The sequence below is a fragment of the Triticum urartu genome, chromosome 7, assembly GCF_003073215.2.
Source record: "Triticum urartu cultivar G1812 chromosome 7, Tu2.1, whole genome shotgun sequence".
Lineage (NCBI taxonomy): Eukaryota > Viridiplantae > Streptophyta > Magnoliopsida > Poales > Poaceae > Triticum > Triticum urartu.
The window spans coordinates 707446753-707465291 of NC_053028.1; the positions used below are offsets into that span (position 1 = coordinate 707446753).

General features: G+C 46.7%; 1 long non-coding RNA gene across 1 annotated transcript; it reads right to left on the reverse strand.

Annotated features, from left to right (window-relative positions):
- Positions 1-4111: 4111 nt before the first annotated feature.
- On the reverse strand, positions 4112-5946 carry LOC125525395. Its single transcript, XR_007291280.1, has 2 exons — positions 4576-5946; positions 4112-4483 (listed from the first exon to the last, which is right to left on the reverse strand). It is a non-coding gene; the product is annotated as an uncharacterized LOC125525395 (long non-coding RNA).
- Positions 5947-18539: the final 12593 nt, after the last annotated feature.

Below are 18539 nucleotides of genomic sequence, written 5' to 3' on the forward strand. Positions count from 1 at the left end.
AATGATGGCCGGGAGGAAAGTTTCATTGAAGAGGAAGAAAAAACACTTTGAATGCATATTGGTGTAAGCAACACACCTTCTTTGCTCTGACAGCAATGGAAACATACGACGTGTTCATTTCTCTGACCTTTGAATTCATTCCTTGAATTATGCAGAACCATTACACCCATTGTGAATTCTGCAGTTCGCATACTGGATTTGGCTGTTCCATCAGTAACGTCAACAAAGGCCTCTTTCTTGATGTCAGTGTGGCATCATCATCCTTCTGTTGTTCCCCTCCTTATGTATTGACGAACCCAGACGCTGAGACTGAAGTTGTGATTCATCAATGACCGAGCGAGCGATGGAGACGGCTATCGAGCTATTCTCTCAATTCAGCCGTTGTATACATTTCAAGTAAGCATCAACTGTGCCTATTGCCTTTCAGGGTTTTAACAGTGAGACACCATGCAAAAAAAAAAACCTGTAGCAGTATTGATGCAATTGTAATGTTTTTCTTCTAATTTGGTTTATGATAAAAGTTTCAGGTCTGAGATCAAAGAAGCTTCTCCGGCTCACACACATGGCTTGTTTCATTCGGCAGCATTTGTGTCGCAAGATTAACAGCTTGAGTGGACGAGTAAATTTATCCTTTGGTAAGTTCATCTGTCTGGACAGTTTTGGATGACAAGAGTTCATCTGTCTGGACGTCTTGTGTACCACAGACCGCCAAGTTCAGCTTGTGCCGATATTACAATTCAGAAAGAAAAACATCTTGCTGCGGATTGTGCAGACTGTTCGCATCCGTCAGAGTTTCAGTTCTAGTTTAGCTGGTTCACGCCTGTTGGCCAACTCATAGTAACTAAGTGAGGCATTTAAATAAAACGATGAGTTCCATTTACCTTGGATAATTTTCTCGGATTCTGCAGAACAAGTTGTAGCCAGGAGTCAATCCTGAAGCTGGTTGCTCCATCGAGACAAAAAAAATTAAATTTAACAAGTGAGCCGGTGCCTTCATATCTCGACGGAGTGCCCCGTAGTTTTGGATCGACCCTATCGAAGGTACTGATTACATCACATGTGGTCCGTGTTGCATGATGGATGATTCGGGTTTTTGGTACTGATTTATTTCATGTATGTGGTGGCATGCATCATGGTACAGGTGTCTGTCAACCAGGCTCCTTGGTGATGAACCTGAAGTCCTCAACCCTGATGATACAGTGCCACAACTGCCCCGGCGCCTTGCTGCCTTCACGTCCCGGGCCGCTCATTGCCCGTCAAGCACCCCGTTCGCTTGCTCACCGCCGCCGCCGCCACCGGCCAGCTCCCCACCCAATCCATCTTCCTCCATCTCCTCTCTTCTCCTCCCCCCTCCTTGTTACTGTACATGCTGGTTCAGTCCGTCGTCCGTGTGCAGAGTTTGCTAGCTGCACCAGCCTTATCTGCTCAACTTGACGAATAGTCAGTATCCTGTTTGGATTGGATCTCTCAGAAATGTCGTCCGTGTGCGTGTCTTCCCTAAGTAGTGTAACAAAGTAACTTAGTTGAAAGGCTTGAATTTGATTATTGCAGTCCCAGCTTCAGCTAGCAAGCAGGAACCCGAGAAGAAAGTTTAATTCCAGTCTTGTTGTAACTGCTGCTTGCTTCAGTCTGGAGTCTGGACATCCTAACTGTAGCTAGCTTGTTAACCCTGACGAAACTGGAGCAGCGCTTCTTGTTCAGATATGTGTAATTGTATAATTATTAGTGTGAAGCAGCACACTCTTAATAAATAAAATAAATTGTCCATTCTTGGATTGTGCGTGCATGCACATGGATTTCATTCCCTTTCTTTAGCTTGTTAAATTTCCAGCATTTCTTTTGTTTTGCTTCCATACGAGAATGTGATTATTTGCAACACGGTAATTCCAGGCCGGGCTGGGCCACGCAACCTAACAACCCCCAGTGTGGTGAGGCTAGTAAAGTCGCGTGGGCTGGGCCGTATCATTGCCTTGACAAAAATTACTTCCAAGCCATTTTGTTTCGCCACGGTCGTCACCTCCCACACTGGCGACGGCCACCTCCTCCTCGTCGTCTGCATCACATCCCCTGCCCCACTTCCTCTGTACGCGGACTAGCGTCATAGCAGTAGTCGGCGCGCGGGAGATGGACCGCCGTTGTCTTCTCCGACTCCGGCCTGCTCTGTCATTTTCGTCGATCCACGAGTGGTGAGGTGAGCCTACCTCCCCTCTCTTTGTTTTACGCTGTACCTGGTGCCTGAGGCTAGCCCGTGTTTCCGTGCACTCAAGGTGCCTGCTAAAATGTGCAAGCCACTATTTTCAATCTTTAGGGAGCTGGCTTATTGGGAAGGCTGCAGCGTGGGTCTGCTTGTGTGTATAAGGTCCTGTTTGGTTCATAAGTCCTAATACTTTTTTTAGTCTCAAATCCTTAAAAAGTCCCTACCTGTTTGGTTCCTGGGACTTAGCATGGACTAGAAGACCATATTACAACTATAAGTCCCTATAAGTTCCTCCTTAAAAGTCTTATTTCATAAGTCTTATTTTTTTTTGCCCCCGTCCCCTGTGCCGCTCCCGCGAGTGGCCCGGGCGGAACCCTAGATCGCCGCCGCCGCTCCCTTCCTTCGCCTTCCTTCTCCCTCGCCGCCGCCAGGAGACGCCGCCGGGCAAAGCCCGCGCGTGCGCCGGCGGCGGCGAGGCTCCCTCCCTCCTCGTGAGGCTCCTGGGCGGCGCGGGACGGCCGGCCCTCGTGGCAGCGCTCGGCTCGGCAGCTGGTCGTGTCGCCGGCGGATCTGCGGGGCTCCCCTTTGGTGGCGCTGCGGCGATGGCGGCGGCGTGGTCTGCGCGGGGTGGCGAGGCGCGAGCTCTTCCTCCTCCCGGTCTGATGGCGCCGCGGTGGCGCCGGCGCTCGGGCGTGCGGCGGGGTCCGCGAGGGTGGTTGGCGCATGACGTCTCCCTTCCCGATCTGATGGCTCCATGGTGGCGCCAGTGCTCGGGTGGCGGTTGGCTTCGGCAAGCGGTGGCGGGCGCTGGGATCTCGGCGGCGCTCCGGCGTGTGCAGGCGGCGGCGGTCCCTGTGCGCGGTCGGCAGCTCCGTCTCTGACCCGGACGGCGCGGGGGATGGCGGCGGCCCGGCGTGGCCGGCGATCTGGATGCGGTGGTGCCGGTGGCTCGCTGATCTGCTGGTACTCCAGGGTCTGCCTGGTAGTGTTGGTGGTGACGGCGGCCCGTGCACGAGAGTTGGATTCCTTCGAACTGATCTGGGTGAAAACTTGCTTTCGGCTTCTGCTAAGGCCGGCGGTGGCGGCGCTATCTGCGTCGTTCCCTTCTTGAAGGCATCGCCGTGGAGAAGTTCAAGGCCACTCTCTGCTACCTTAGGGGGAAACCCTAGATCGGATGATCGGATGACGGCGGCGCTCTGGTGTCGTTCCTTGGTGGCGTCATTTTTGGAGGTACACACGTGATCAAGGGACCAGTGGACGGATTCTTTGGTGGAGCGGTGCTTCATCCTACACACTGATGGCGACGGATCTTGACGGCGTGGCGCAGTGCAGATTCGGAGTTCGCTGTGGGAGGATGGACTCGCGCAGGAGGACGACGCTGTTGGGCGTCGTGGTGGCGTCGATGGCAGAAAGACCTGGCACGGTACATGCAACAGTACAGCTCTGAAGATGGATTGGTGGCAGGTGGCTGCGGCGGCCTCATACCCGGCAGGCGTCCTGGTTGAGGTGTGCGCCGGACTGGTAGGTGCCCCATACCCGGCAGGCGTTCTGGTTGGGACCTCAGGTCTTAGATGTTTAGATTTGGCTGCGATGTCTGTTTGGTATTAGGCCCAGACTATCTGCGCCCCTTCATCAATTGGATAGGTGTAGCGACAGATGTTGCTTAGACGGTGGCTTTAGTCTTGCTGTTGTATGGCTTTGTAAGGTTTTGTGATAATAATTAATAAAGTGGCCGTATGCATCGCCCAGATGCAGAGGACGGGGGTCATCCTCCTTTTCTAATGAAAAAAATCACAAATGCCCACTTTAAGTCTCTATAAGTCCCTCTTGTTTGGTTTAGATGGGACTTATAGAGACTTTTTTAAGTCCCTAAATCAATAAGTTCCTGAAAACAAACACCCTCTAAGTAACCAGTGGGATCAACTCCTTGTATTTGATTGTTCTTTGCTCAATAAAGTCTACTTCTATTTTCTTTTACAGAGGAGACATCTTCCTGGAAGCTTGTTTCAGTGCACGGTTCAAGGTCAGTTACATGGCTCCCCGTTCGTCCTCCTAGCTCCTCCGGCCGGACCCCATCACACACGTGGCCGGGTGATCAGCCTGCGGGTGATGGAGATGGAATGGAAGAAGGCAGCATCAACTGTCGGCCGCAACGGTACGATTCCTTGGAGCCATTGCAGGTCACCCTCTTCTTCCTAAGCAAATACTCTTCCCCCCAAAACATCTTCATTTGCAAATGGGACTGTCGCCCTCCTTGAGCTCCTGCTTTTTTTATACTTGCTCCTACTTCAGTATCAGATCTTGCTTAGTACTACCCCCTCCATTTCATAATAGTAGTGCAGCTGCACTTTTAGGAAATTGGGTTAAAAAATACACACATTTCAGTGGCAGAGGAGGGCCATGAGTGCGGGTCCACAAGTCATAAGACAAAGGCAGCAGAGGGGCCGGACGCCACGAGTAGTCCTCATCTTCGTTCCCCAATCTGACCGGAGGTGCGACGATGGCGTTCCCCAAATCGGCCGCGGATGGATGGTCTCACCCATTCAATCCAGGTCGGTCTCTCCCGAGTTCTTACCAAAAAAGAAGAAAATAGCACAGTAGCATATTTCAATCTCGCCGGTGAACATTACCACTGCCTTAATTTCACTCAAGACTCGATTACTGTACTGGCTCCTACTACTTGAGTTTTAGACCTACTTTTATACTCCCTCCGTTTCAAATTACTTGTCGCAGAAATGATATATCTAGAACTAAAATATATCTAAATACATCCATATTTACGACAAGCCTTTACCTAACGGCGACTGATAGGCGCTGGTCGACCGGCCTAATTTTGGGCCGGTCGGCCCGCAGCCGTACGATCCAACTATATTCAACCGTCAGATTCGCCTCCAAGCTTCTTTCACCTCACGCATCTCACTGAAAAAATTCCCCACAGCGCACCCAACTTGTCGCCCGGACCGCGATGCAGCGACACTGCTGCCCCCTGTTCCCGCGATCTCGCACGACCGCCGGTGTGTTGCAAGGTGCCGCTGGCCACAGATCCACCATTGTTGGCTCCGCCCTGCTGCCGTTTGGATGCAGCTCTTCCAACGAGCGTTGCAGCAAAACAAAAATGTCGATCCAGCAAAAAAAGCTGCTGGTCGAAGCAAAAACTCACCGCCAGTCCCAACAAAACTCATCACCTGAGCACCCACACCCAACATTTGTTGGTTCCAGCAAAAACAAACAACAAATTCAGCAAAAATCAAAGACGGTTGCAACAAAAACCACGCAGATGCTAGAAAAACACCATTGGTTCCAGCAATAATTACCACCGGTGGCAGCAAAAAACTTCGCTGGTTCCAGCATCCCGCTTCCCCGGTTCCAGCATGTCGCCATCTTGCGGGTCGTCGTCATCGCAGCTTCTGCGAGTGCCGGTAGCAGCTTCCCCGTCAGCCGGATGCAGCTTTTCCATGCCCCGTGGTAGCACGCACGCCCGGCTGCCGCTTCCGCTCAGCATCGACGGCGATGCGCATTGGCGGAGTTGCCTGAGCCGATTGCAGCTTTTTTTGGCGCTGGTTGGAGCTCTACGGCGACGCGGGGGAGGACGGTGGGGCTTCGTGCGAGCACAGCCATGTGCAAGCTACCAGGGGAGGGCGTCGGGGCGAGCACGAACGAGCGCGCTGCGGCGCCGCGGCTGGAAGAGTAGAAGAGAGAAGGGGGTGGTTCTGTTGACGATAAATGTGTGGCTAAGGAGAAAAGGATAAGCAGGGCGGTGTGGCGGGCCCATGTGGGCGGACGTGGCACGCATGCTCGATAAGGACGTGCGTGAGGAGCGAGCTGACCGGCCTGCCGTATCCAAACGTTTCCCTTACCTAATATTAACGTACGGATTGTTTCTTTGTTTTTTTTTTGGTTTGCAGTGGGACCCGCATGTTTTCTCGTCCGTCATGTGACGAGAGTGCAACACCAGCGCTACTAGCCAGCATGACCGGCTGCCTTAAGTGATTTGTCTCCTGCGCGACCGTTAATAAAGAAACGGACGGCAGTGGCAGAGCATAAGAACAGCTGTGCGTGACTGAGATCGAACACATGACCTCCCATGAGTTAACCACATGTCCCTAGCCACAGTAATTCTTTGATTTTTTGTCCAAAAATGGCAGCTCAGCTTATATAAACTAAAGGTGGCGAAAGATTTATACCTTTTTGAATTTCGATTCTGATTTTGTTTTTTACAAAAGTAAATACTTTTGACAAAACAAACATTATCAAATATGTTAACAAAATTTAAAGACTCGAACATTTTTTACAAGCGGCAAATAGGATTTCGGAAAAAAATTGCGTTGCAACGACTCAACCTTGAGACCTCCTCGTCAAACATAAAGGTTGGAGTAAATTGGGCTAGCTCGTACTTCTATCTATTACCTCCATCCATTATTATTATTATTATTATTATTATTATTATTATTATTATTATTATTATTACTATTACTATTATTATCAACTCAGGTACAATGGGTATGTCCGTTATTGATTGAGAAAAATGCTTGATTTAATCTCTCTAGTGCATTGTATGCGGGCCCAATTAGCCCACGTGGTAGTAAAATATAATATTTACATGGAAACAACTTCAATTTAAATTAAATAATCACTTCTCATTTTTCTACTCTAAATTACATTAATTTATATAAGTTTGCAAGTTGTATGGAAAATCGATAAACCGCTTCAGGAATCGATAGAGGATGAAGAGTGGGTCCCGATTATCCCTAGAGAAAATAACACACCATTGTTTTGTTACAGATAAGCCTGAATGATTTAACTCCGCACTTCTCAAAAAGAAGAAATTAACTCCTAATACTTTGGATGCTTTGTATGAGGGATAGTGAGTGAACATGAGACAAGTGCTATATTATGAGACCGTGGGAGTTTGTGAAGGAGGGGGTATAACTTAATATATAATGGCAATCGGACAATGTCTAACCTGGCCGTGTTGTAGTTTTATCGATTGCACATTCACAGCCTAGATTTAGGGTTAATGTATATGATTATAACTTCAAATATAATGGTGAGTGCCCTTAGGGCAATTGAGTGTGTCAGTTAAAACTACTTAATCAATTATAGATCAATTTTCTCCACCGTTGCAACGCACGGGCATATGTGCTAGTAATTCGGAACGGATGAAGTACTAGCAGTAGGGATTCCCAATAACGAAAAGAAATGGTTCAAGATTACATTAACTAGTAACTAAACACGACTATGTAACTGAAGACTGTGTATGTATGTGCAAGTCAAGTACGTCATTGGCCGCGTCAGCTTGATGATGGTCTCTAATCTCCAATGCTTCAACAAGCCACCAAAAGCTAAAGTTCCATCCCTATCAGCTGGATAAGTCACCGATTAAACGATCAAATCTTCATATTTAATTCATCATTCCTTGCTAATTCTAAGTTGCTGACCACCCTCACATTGCTGTCCTACTGTGAATTCGATGGCTGTCACACTCAACTTTACACCTAGCTACTCTTTAGAACGAAGCGTCGAGGATGGCCGGCCTTTTGAATATTATACTTCATTCAAGAGGCAACACAAATCATTGTGTCTCAGCACCTAACATGCCCAATAACAGAGAAGAAAAATGGCTCAGCACGCAAATGACCACATACCTTTTGTCCTCACTCCTTATTGATTGAAGAAAGTACGAAGCTATTTCCATAAAAGGATCCATCCACCAAAGACACACAAACAAACAGCTCAAGAGTCAAAATTGTTTCATTAATCATAAAAGGTGGTGAACCTACTAAATTTTCCATAGCATTAAAAGCATCGAGAGAGGGACACATCAAGAAATTTCCACTGGTAATTGTATCAAGGACGAATCTATACCAAGTGGTGATGCCCACATAAAAACAGCGAAGAAGAACAACGGTAAATTGCTTACAAATAGATCTATTATGAGCGTTGCAAATCCTATACCAAGCATCTTTTAAACTTTCTCCTTGTCGTTGTTTGAAGTATAAAACTTCAAAATCTGGTGACAAAGGAGGAGTGGACACGCTAGCCATTATGACTAGAAAGCAAGAATACGAATAGATCCAGCAAGAAAATGGCGAACGAAAAAGAGGGTGAATAAAGCGGCAATTTTTTGTGAACTGATGGAGAGGAAAACGAGAGGCAAATGAAAAATAATGTAAATTGCAAGGAGATGAGATTTGTGATTAGGAACCTAGTAGATGTTGATGATGTCTCCCCGCCAACGGCGCCAGAAATTCCTTTTGATGTGTGCTAGATTACGTCGGTATTTTCCCAAAGAGGAAGGGATGATGCAACACAGCAATGGTAGGTATTTCCCTCAGTGATGAGACCAAGGTTATCGAACCAGTAGGAGAACCAAGCAACACTATGTAAACAACACCTGCACACAGATAATAAATATTTGTAACCCGACGTGTTAAAGGGGTTGTCAATCCCTTCGGGTAACGGCGCCAGAAATTGGCGAGCGAACATGAAAAAGTTGTAATAAGTTGATAGATAGAACGCCAAATAAAATAAAGTGCAGTAAGGTATTTTTGTATTTTTGGTTTAATAGATCTAAAAATAAAAAGCAAATAAAATAGATTGCAACGGCAAATATAATTAAGAAGAGACCCGCGGGCTGTAGATTTCACTAGTGACTTCTCTCGAGGAAAATAGAAAACGATGGGTAAACAAATTACTGTTGGACAATTGATATAACTTCGAATAATCATGACGATATCCAGGCAATAATCATTATATAGGCATCAAGTTCAAGATTAGTAGACCGACTCCTGTCTGCACCTACTACTATTACTCCACACATCGACCGCTATTCAGCTTGCATGTAGTGTATTAAGTTCATGAAAAAACGAACTAATGCAATAAGAACGATGACATGATGTAGACAAGATCTATTTATGTAGAAATAGACCCCATCTTGTTATCCTTAATAGCAACGATACATAAGTGTCGCTTCCCTTTTGTCACTGGGATCAAGCACCGTAAGACCGAACCCATCACAAAGCACATCTTCCCATTGCAAGACAAATAGATCAAGTTGGCCAAACAAAACCCAAATATCGGAGAAAAAGTACAATGCTATAAACAATCATGCATATAACAGATCAAAGAAGACTCAAATAATTTTCATGGATAAAAAGATAGATCTGATCATAAATTCAAAATTTTCCGATCCCAACAAACACACCGTAAAGAGTTACATCATATGGATCTCCAAGAGACCATTGTATTGAGAATCAAAAGAGAGAGAGGAAGCCATCTAACTAATAACTACGGACCCTAGGTCTACAAAGAACTACTCACGCACAATCGGAGAGGCGCCAATGTACATGATGAACCCCTCCGCAATGGTGTCTAGATTGGATCTGGTGGTTCTGGAACTTACAGCGACTGGAATTGATTATGTCGACTCCCCTAGGGTTTCTGGAATATTGGTGTATTTATAAAGTAAAGAGGCGGTTCGGGAGGCAATCGAGGTGGGCACAACCCATCAAGGCGCGTCTAGGCCTCCAGGATGTCTTCTCGTCCATAAAAAAATGTAAAAAACTTTCGATGTGTTTGGACTCCGTTTGCTATTGATTTTTGCAATGTAAAAAACATGCAAAAAACAACTGACACTTGGCACTATATCAATAGGTTAGTATCAAAAAATGATATAAAATAATTATAAAACATCCAAGAATGATAATATAACAACATGGAACAATAAAAAATTATAGATACATTCGAGACATATCACTTACCTGATGGTTTGAATGGATGGCATTAGATCTACAGCACAACTGCCTCGCCTTCTTGGTCGCTAACAGTGATCGATTCTGCCAGCTCCTCTTCTGCAACTTCTTCAGGTAAAGCTTTGGCACAAAGAAAAAAGAATTAGCATTAATTTGCACTGTTGGGCCGAGAGAAGAGAATGAAGCTAGCTTATTATTTCAAAGTCTACAGAAGCCTGGCTGCGGCAGTGAAAAAGCTTACGTTCCTGATGCCAACGAAGGGCGGGGCGGTTGGGATGGACCTCCAATGCGCGCTCCAGCATATCTGCCACTTTATTCACTTCTGGCAGGCAACATTTTCCCAGGGGAACAGCACTCTGCCACCTGAGCCATGATAACAAAATGTAGCATTCCTGTCAGATAGAATGTAAACAGTTTTTTGTTTTGTACTTACTACTCCCTCCAAAGGACTTAGCGCTTTCATCCCTGTAACCTGATTTTGTATTAGGGGCTGAGCAACCCCACCACTCTATGCTCACTTGAACGCCACGGACACGCCTTCTTGCGTACGTGTATGTGGTGTCGGCCTGTTGTATTTCTTCTTTCTCTCTATCAATGCAAAGACACGCTACAAAGCGTATTCGCGAAAACAATGTAGTGATTCATCTATCCACGTGCTTCAACTTTGACCGTAAATTTAACTACCAAGACCGATTGCGGCGGGAGCTTAAATTATATCAATGAATTCGTATTCGAAAGAAATTTTCAATTATATAATTTTTTCTCCCGCCGTAGTTGGTCTCGTTGGTTAAATTTATGGTCAAAGTTGGACCTCGGGAAGCGCGGGCACACTATATTTCGGAATGGAGGGAGTACTTAGGTTCTGTCATGTCAGGTTGATGGCTGATTTTAAAACACAAAAGCACCGCTCATGATCATCAACTAGAGCAGAAATCAACTACTGCCTACCTGCTGATTTGACATGATCCGAAGATAGCTTGGTAGCACTGAGCACTTGCTTCTTGACGTTGGATCCCATGTGCCTAACCGGGTAGAGACCTCTTCTACCCTACCTTGAAGGAGTACCTTCCTCGTTCCTCGTTCCTTTACAAAAAAATAGTAGGGATGGATTTCAACAAAATAATTATTGTCAATAGCAAGATGGCTAGGAGAAATCAGAATTTTGTTGGCTTCGGGTATATGAAGAATATTATTTAAATGAAGATCACGATCAGGGGTGTGAATAGATGAGTGACCAATGTGTTAAATAACTATACCCGAACTGCTTGCGGTATGAATCTGCTTGTAAAAACCGTGGCCAAAAAATGAATGAAGAAAAAAAAATCAAAGCCGGAAGCATAATTTTTTTCCTTTTCGAGAAGTAAATATGTGCTTCTTGTGGAACCACAATTTTTTTACCTTTCCCAGAAGCACAGTTGTACTTCTCACATAAGCAAATATGTGCCTCCACAAAGCAAATATGTTCTTTTTGTGGAAGCACAATTTTTTTTAGAAGTACAACTCGTACAAGCAAATCGGTGTCTCTACGGGAAACTAATCTGCGCTACTCACAGAAGCACATATTTTTTTCCCTTACCAAAAAGCACAACTATGCATTTCGCGGAACGAACCTATGATGTGCTTCTCGCGAAAGCAAGATGTTTTTTTCTCTATCTGAGAAGCACGACCGTGCTTCTCCCGGAAGCAAATTTTTGCCTCCAAGAGAAACAAAGAGAAAATCCGCAAAGAGAAAATCAACTATGAAGTATGCAAGACCGTGTGGACAAGTGGACGAGTAAAGAATTTGATTATTTGTATCTAGTTCATTGTCACTATGGTGTTGCTATAATGAGGTCTAGTATGTATGTAACATGTCGAATGCTTCGCTTAAGAGGCTATATGTACTAATGATGCGACGTGAGTTGTTGTATTCTAATGTGCACATCTATTTGTATTGAATGTAATGTGTGTGATCCCTTACGTGATGTGTATTGCCTGCTGTGTAAAATCAATTTTCGGTGTAATTTGTATTGGCTAATTGTCACCTTTGTGTGCTGGCAGTTGAACAAGTAGTTGTGGCGGGTGCTACATAAAGGCCGTCATAACTAATAATACAATACAGTGCCAGGAAACAAGCCATTCCCACCACTGCAGTGACTCTACCAAGCGGTGGTCGTGCGCCCGTCACTGATGTGTTAATAGGAGTGGCGGGAGGTCGGTGGCGGGCGCCTCTGGGAGGCTTGCCCACCAGTGCTGGCTTTTTCGCGCCCGCCACTGCTAGACATTCCTACAGTAGTGGTTGTTAGCTACTAGGGAAGATTCATGATGCTGATGAACCTTGGTCTCATGTGACTTTGGTCCGACGATCCTGGGTTGGGACAAATCCTGGGATCGTGATGGCCGAGGCTGGCAACGGCGATATCCGCGGGTGGCGTCCCCTCCAGAGAGGCGTTGTTTTGGCGTGGATCTGATTCTCTTCCTCGTGTTCGGGGGAAACTCTTGGTCCGATATCCGGACCAGGCGGCGGCGTTGTTTCCTTTTTTGAGGTGTCGTCTTGCTTGCTTGAGGAGTCCCGGTGGTGCGTCTTGAGTCGGTGTCGGCTAGTGCTATGGGCGTGGGCCCCTGGGGCGTAATGTACACCATCGTCTGCGTTCACCCGACCAAGCCTTCTCTAGGTCTGCCCAGGCTCTTCCGTCCACTTGTCGACTTTCTCTTAGCGCAATTGGTGGGGTAGGCAGCTTGGTTGCTTTATGGCTTTCCGCATCGTCATTGTCATTGGCATGAGGTTTGTTTAGGTATATGCATGTTTCTTAGAGCTTGCGGTTTGTGTGTGTGGCCAGGGTGGCTGCTAATTCTTATGATTGGCATTGTATTGGCTGAAAGACGTGGTCCCTGACTTCTTTGCCACTTCTTTTTATTGCAATGATAGCATCTTTATGCAAGTTTTAGGTGGTGTTTGGTTCTTTAATTTTAGGACATTTTCTAGTCTTTGAGACTTTTTAAAAAAGACTTTCAAGGAGGTGCTTCTAAGGACTTTTAGCAAAAAGTTCCAAAAAAGTCCCACCATGTTTGGCTTGCTAGGGACTTTTTCTAGTTCCTACACCAAAAAGTCCCTGAAAACAAACACCCTCTTAAATTAAAAAACTCTTCATATTTAATTCATCGTTCCTTGCTAATGCTAATCACCGTCAGAAAGTTGTCTCTACCCCTGGCCTAAAGCGAAACTGATAGTTGTCACACTCAACTTTGCACCTATTCATTATAACGAAGATTTATGGATGGCCGGCCTTTCGAATATTATACTTCGTTCAAGAGGCAACACAAATCATTGTGTCTCAGCACCTAACATGCCAATATAACGAGGGAGAAAGAGAGTGCACATGCATGTTGGGTTCGTCCCGTTGGTTCACACACGCACTTGGTAGTGGTCAACATAACACGAGCCGTCCCACGTGAAAGTGAAAGTCGGTCATGAACCTTGAAAAAAAAAAGTCGGTCATGAACTTCGCCTCCTTGTGGAGCCGACCCGGGGAGGAAATAAAAAGTCAAGCTATGGTCTTCCCGCACTCCTCTCCCCTTCCGCGACCGCGTCGCCCTCGCGGGCGGCCGGTCGCGACCAACCTCCTTCCCCGCGCGCCTCTCCCTCCCTGCCGCCCTCGCCGACGCCCCCCTGCGGGCCTGGCCCGGGCGACGCTGGTGGCAGCGGCCCCCAGGCCCTTCCCCTCTCGGGTGTCCGCCGACGCGGGACGGGGCGACCCCGAGCGGTGTTTCTAGGCGGCGGCGGTCCAGCGCGGCGGCGGGGGCTCCTGGCGCGAGCGGGGGCGGACTTCTGGTCGGCGGCGACGCCATTGGAGGCGGGGCGACGCGGCGGCGCGGTCTGGCGGCGCCCGCTCGGCCCAGATCTGGGCCTGGGCGGGCCGGCGGCGGGGTGGGTCTGCTTCGTGGCTTCCAAGGGGCGGGGGAGAGGCGACGAGCGACAGAGTGCTAGCGGCGCCTTCGCCGGCTTGCTGCAGCGTGGCGGCGGGGCTGAGCGGGCCCGTTTCGGGCCTGGCCGGGCCAGGGGTGGCCGGGCATGCCCTGCAGCCGCGTCCGGACGGCTACCGCGACGGTGCGGGAGGCTTAAGGTTTCGATGACAGTTATATTATGAGTTTATGAGTTTTGATGTACCGAAGGAGTTCGGAGTCCCGGATGAGATCGGGGACATGACGAGGAGTCTCGAAATGGTTGAGACGTAAAAATCGATATATTGGACGACTATATTCGGACATCGGAAAGGTTTCGAGTGATTTGGGTATTTTTCGGAGTACCGGAGAGTTACGGGAATTCGCCGGGGAGTATATGGGCCTTATTGGGCCATACGGGAATAGAGGAGAGATGCCAAAAGGAAGGAGGCCTGCGCCCCCCCTCTGGTCCGAATTGGACAAGGGGCGCAGCCCCCTTTTCCTTCTTCCTCTCCCCCTCTTTCCCCTTCTCCTACTCCAACAAGGAAGGAGGGAGTCCTACTCCCGATGGGAGTAGGACTCCCCTTGGCGCGCCCCCTTCTAGGCCGGCCGCCCCCTCCCCCCTTGCTCCTTTATATACGGGAGCAGGGGGGCACCTCCAGAAACAAGTTGATCTTCACGATCGTTTCTTAGCCGTGTGCGGTGCCCCCCTCCACGATATTACACCTCGGTCATATTGTAGCGGTGCTTAGGCGAAGCCCTGCGACGGTAGAACATCAAGATCGTCACCACGCCGTCATGCTGACGGAACTCTTCCCCGACGCTTTGCTGGATCGGAGCCCGGGGATCGTCATCGAGCTGAACGTGTGCTAGAACTCGGAGGCACCGTAGTTCCGGTGCTTGGATCGGTCGGATCGGGAATACGTACGACTACTTCCTCTACGTTGCGTCAACGCTTCCGCTTCGGTCTACAAGGGTACGTAGACAACACTCTCCCGTCTCGTTGCTATGCATCACCATGATCTTGCGTGTGCGTAGGAAAATTTTGAAATTACTACGTTCCCCAACAATTAGACTGTCGTGGAGGATCAAATTGTGGTTCCGGCTCTGGCTCTGTGGCTGATGTAGGGTTCCGATAGGCGTGAATGGCCGCCAGCGGAACGAGATACTGGCCTGTAGATAAATCAAACAAGGAAGGAGCAAGCAAGGTAATAGTCTCAGGGTGATGTTTTTCAAAGAACAATTTGTATTTAAGCACCCCTTCCTTATTCTTAACAATAAAGTCATGCGCTACCATACTCTTATAATCTAAATAAACTGTGGGCAGTAATTTCTCTTCTTTTTCATAGTGCCTAATAGGTATGCTATAGTATGCAGTAAGGCGTGAAGCGTAAATACCTTCAAAGATGGGGCCCTTTGTACGGTTCAGACTTAACCGTTTGGTAATAATACCGCCCATACAAATAGAGTCATCACAGAATAAACCATGGAAAAAAATAATAATATCAGGAACACTAAAGTTTCAACAGTTTCCGCGACCAATTAAGCAACGACTAGCAAATATGGCAAAGTAGCGTAAAACAGGAAAATGTATGCCAGTGATTTTTGCATCGGAAACCTTCCTAGTTTTTCCTACAGTAATAGTATCAATAAACCCGTCAACATCTTTACGATGTGGTTCCTCTAAACTACCCTCGAAAGGTATTTTGCAAACCCTGCAAAATTCATCTAGTGACATCTTCTTAACCACATCGTATAAATGAAACTCTATTGAAGGAGGTGATTCCTCAGGATAATAATAGAAGTTTTGCACAAAAATATTGGTGAGTAAGAGATACTGTTCGCGTTAGTCGCGGAGGAAGTCGGTGAGGCCTGCATTCTCAGCCAATTCATAAAAATCATCATAAATCTCGGCTGCTCTCAAGAAATCTTTGGAAGGCCATTCAGACGGCCGCACCTCCGTGGTGCGAGGCAGATTATATTTGGGCCTTTCTGCTTCCTCACTTTGCTTTTCCTTCGAGCTTCGGCTCGATGAGCCCCTCAAAAATCTCTTCATTATTTCCTGAAAAATTCTGAAATTTTTAGTAACTTTAAATAAAAGTGAACCAAGCTCAACAAAATTGATAGCAACTACTCCTACAAGTGCCTACAGTGTTTCTCATGCTACCTTTCAAACCTTATCCACCTCCGATACCTGAAACTTAGTACATCATCGAACATTACTTTGCCAAGATCACTATCAAGACTCTATCACTTGATATTGTTGGACCTTAGAGGTGGTAGATATGTACTGCCTAATGACATTAGTCGTCTTATCAATATACACCATTTTGTTTCTGAAAAAGAACGTATTTCCAGTGTCCCTGAGATTGGAAAGATGAAGTTGATACATGAGATTAAAGAATTCCAAGTCAAGAAAGAGAGTGTAGGATTTGAATTGAGTGAGTTGGGGGAGTTAACCAAGCTGGGGGGAAAACTTGTTATATGGAATCTTAAAAAGGTGGCCACCAAGGAAGACGCTATGAAAGCCAAACTGGTGTCAAAAGGAGATTTGAAAGAGTTGATGTTACTTTGGGGAGAATCTGGTATGCTTGATGGTACACCAAAATTATCTGATGTTCTTGATGGTCTTGAACCACACCCTAATCTTCGATCACTTGTCATAAAAAATCATGGTGGTTCGACCCGCCCTAGTTGGTTGTGTGGTGACACTAGCTTAGAGATGTTGAAGTTTCTCTACCTAGAGGGTGTGTCTTGGGTCACTCTTCCACCATTTGGACAGCTACCTCATCTCACGTCACTCACACTGAGGAACATTTATGAAGTAAGAGAGATTGGACCTGGCTTAAGTTGCGGTACAGAGAATGGTTTTTTACAGTTGAAGGAGATTGTCCTTGATCGATTGCCTAAACTTATCGAGTGGGTTGGGGCACCTAATGCACATTCGTTTTCAAGGCTTGAAACAATATCCTGCATAGAATGTCCCAATCTCTGTGTGCTGCCCTTCTTGATGGAGTGCTATGATGTCTCTTATGACCATCTGTCAGAACTTCGGATTGAGAGATGCCCAAAGTTGTATATACCGCCCATGCCTCACACTTCCGCACTAACTCAGGTTGACTTGTCTACTCGTTATATGGGGAAGATGAAGATGGACTGCACCAAACATGAATTGTTTTTGCAGAGGTATAGGGGTACATTCGACAGGCCCACATTAGACTGGCACAATATGGCCGACAAAGTAGAGAGCGTCAAATTTGAGCGTGTGTCCAAAATCCCATGGGGACAACTCCAAAAGCTTACATCCCTGAGGAAACTAGAGATAAAATTGGCATTAAACTATCTGCCAATTGCTCCACTCTCAAACCTCACGTCTCTCACCTCTCTAATTTTATTAGACTGCTTGAATATATCATTGGATGGGTTCAATCTTCTCATCAATGCTGTCAACCTCAAGACTTTGTGTGTCATGAACATGCTTCTTCCCTATCGCTCTGTAGCCAAGGATCTTCTCTCAGAACTGGTGGTGGCCAGCAAGAGCAAATTACCGTTGCCTGCTGCAGGCTGCTTCCAGTTGGAAGAACTTGCAGTGGATAGCATCTCAGCGGTGCTTGCAGCTCCCGTCTGCAGTTTCTTCGCCGCTACCCTCCGCACGTTAGCCATCATGTGTGAAAAGCAGGTGGAGAGCTTCTCGGAAGAGGAAGAGAATGCGCTTCTGATCCTCACCTCCCTTGAATCCCTAACAATTTGTTATGGCCGAAGGCTTCTGTCACTCCCTCGGAGGTTACACGAGCTTTCTTCTCTCTTGGTCCTAAAAGTAGTTTTTTGTCCTGAAATCCGATCGATGCCCAAGGAGGGGATCCCCGCTTCTCTGCGAGAGCTAACCGTAAGCAATTGCAATCCTGAGCTGATGGAGCAAGCCAAGGAATTACGAGCAACACACCCAGAGTTGCATGTGATTTGTGACTCATGGTGGTAATAGCTAGGTAACGCATGATTCCTCTCGCCACTAGCTGTTCCTACCATTTCTCTTTCTACTTCGGATATAGTACTGACTCGTGAGTTCTGACTGGCAGGCTTGCCAAGCACACAGCTATGTACTAGGAGTACGCTTACAAATTGCTAGCTGCATGCAATGTAGAGAAATATACCCAGATTTACTAGTAGAAATCAAGGTAACAGTTGTCGCCTACAACTACAAGTATTTACTTCAATTTTTATATTCATGTGGAAGGAAGGAGAATGCAAGCTGAAATATGCAGTCTGCAGGTTGCTCCGGTATATATGCCGGATTTTCAGATTAGGAAGAAGATGAGCAAGGCCCTTACTTTAATATGTATATATGCTGCAGCATACATACATATTAAAGTTTTTCATGGTGAATTTTGGAGACTAGGGTGACACCCTACTGGGTCTCATCGAGCGAAAATCTCGTGCTCTTGTTTGTCTTCACTTGAATTAGGAGTAGAGATCCAAGGTATATATCACTATTCGCCTCAAAGGATAAACTATATTTTATTTTTCTCTTGATGTAAACAAAATCACATGCTGATTAAATATGATATCTGGTTGCTTCTGTATGTACAATTTTTAGATTACGAAGAAGTAAACCAAGACCATTCATCAGAGTTCTGTGCCTGATTGGTTGAGGTTGCATACATGATACATAT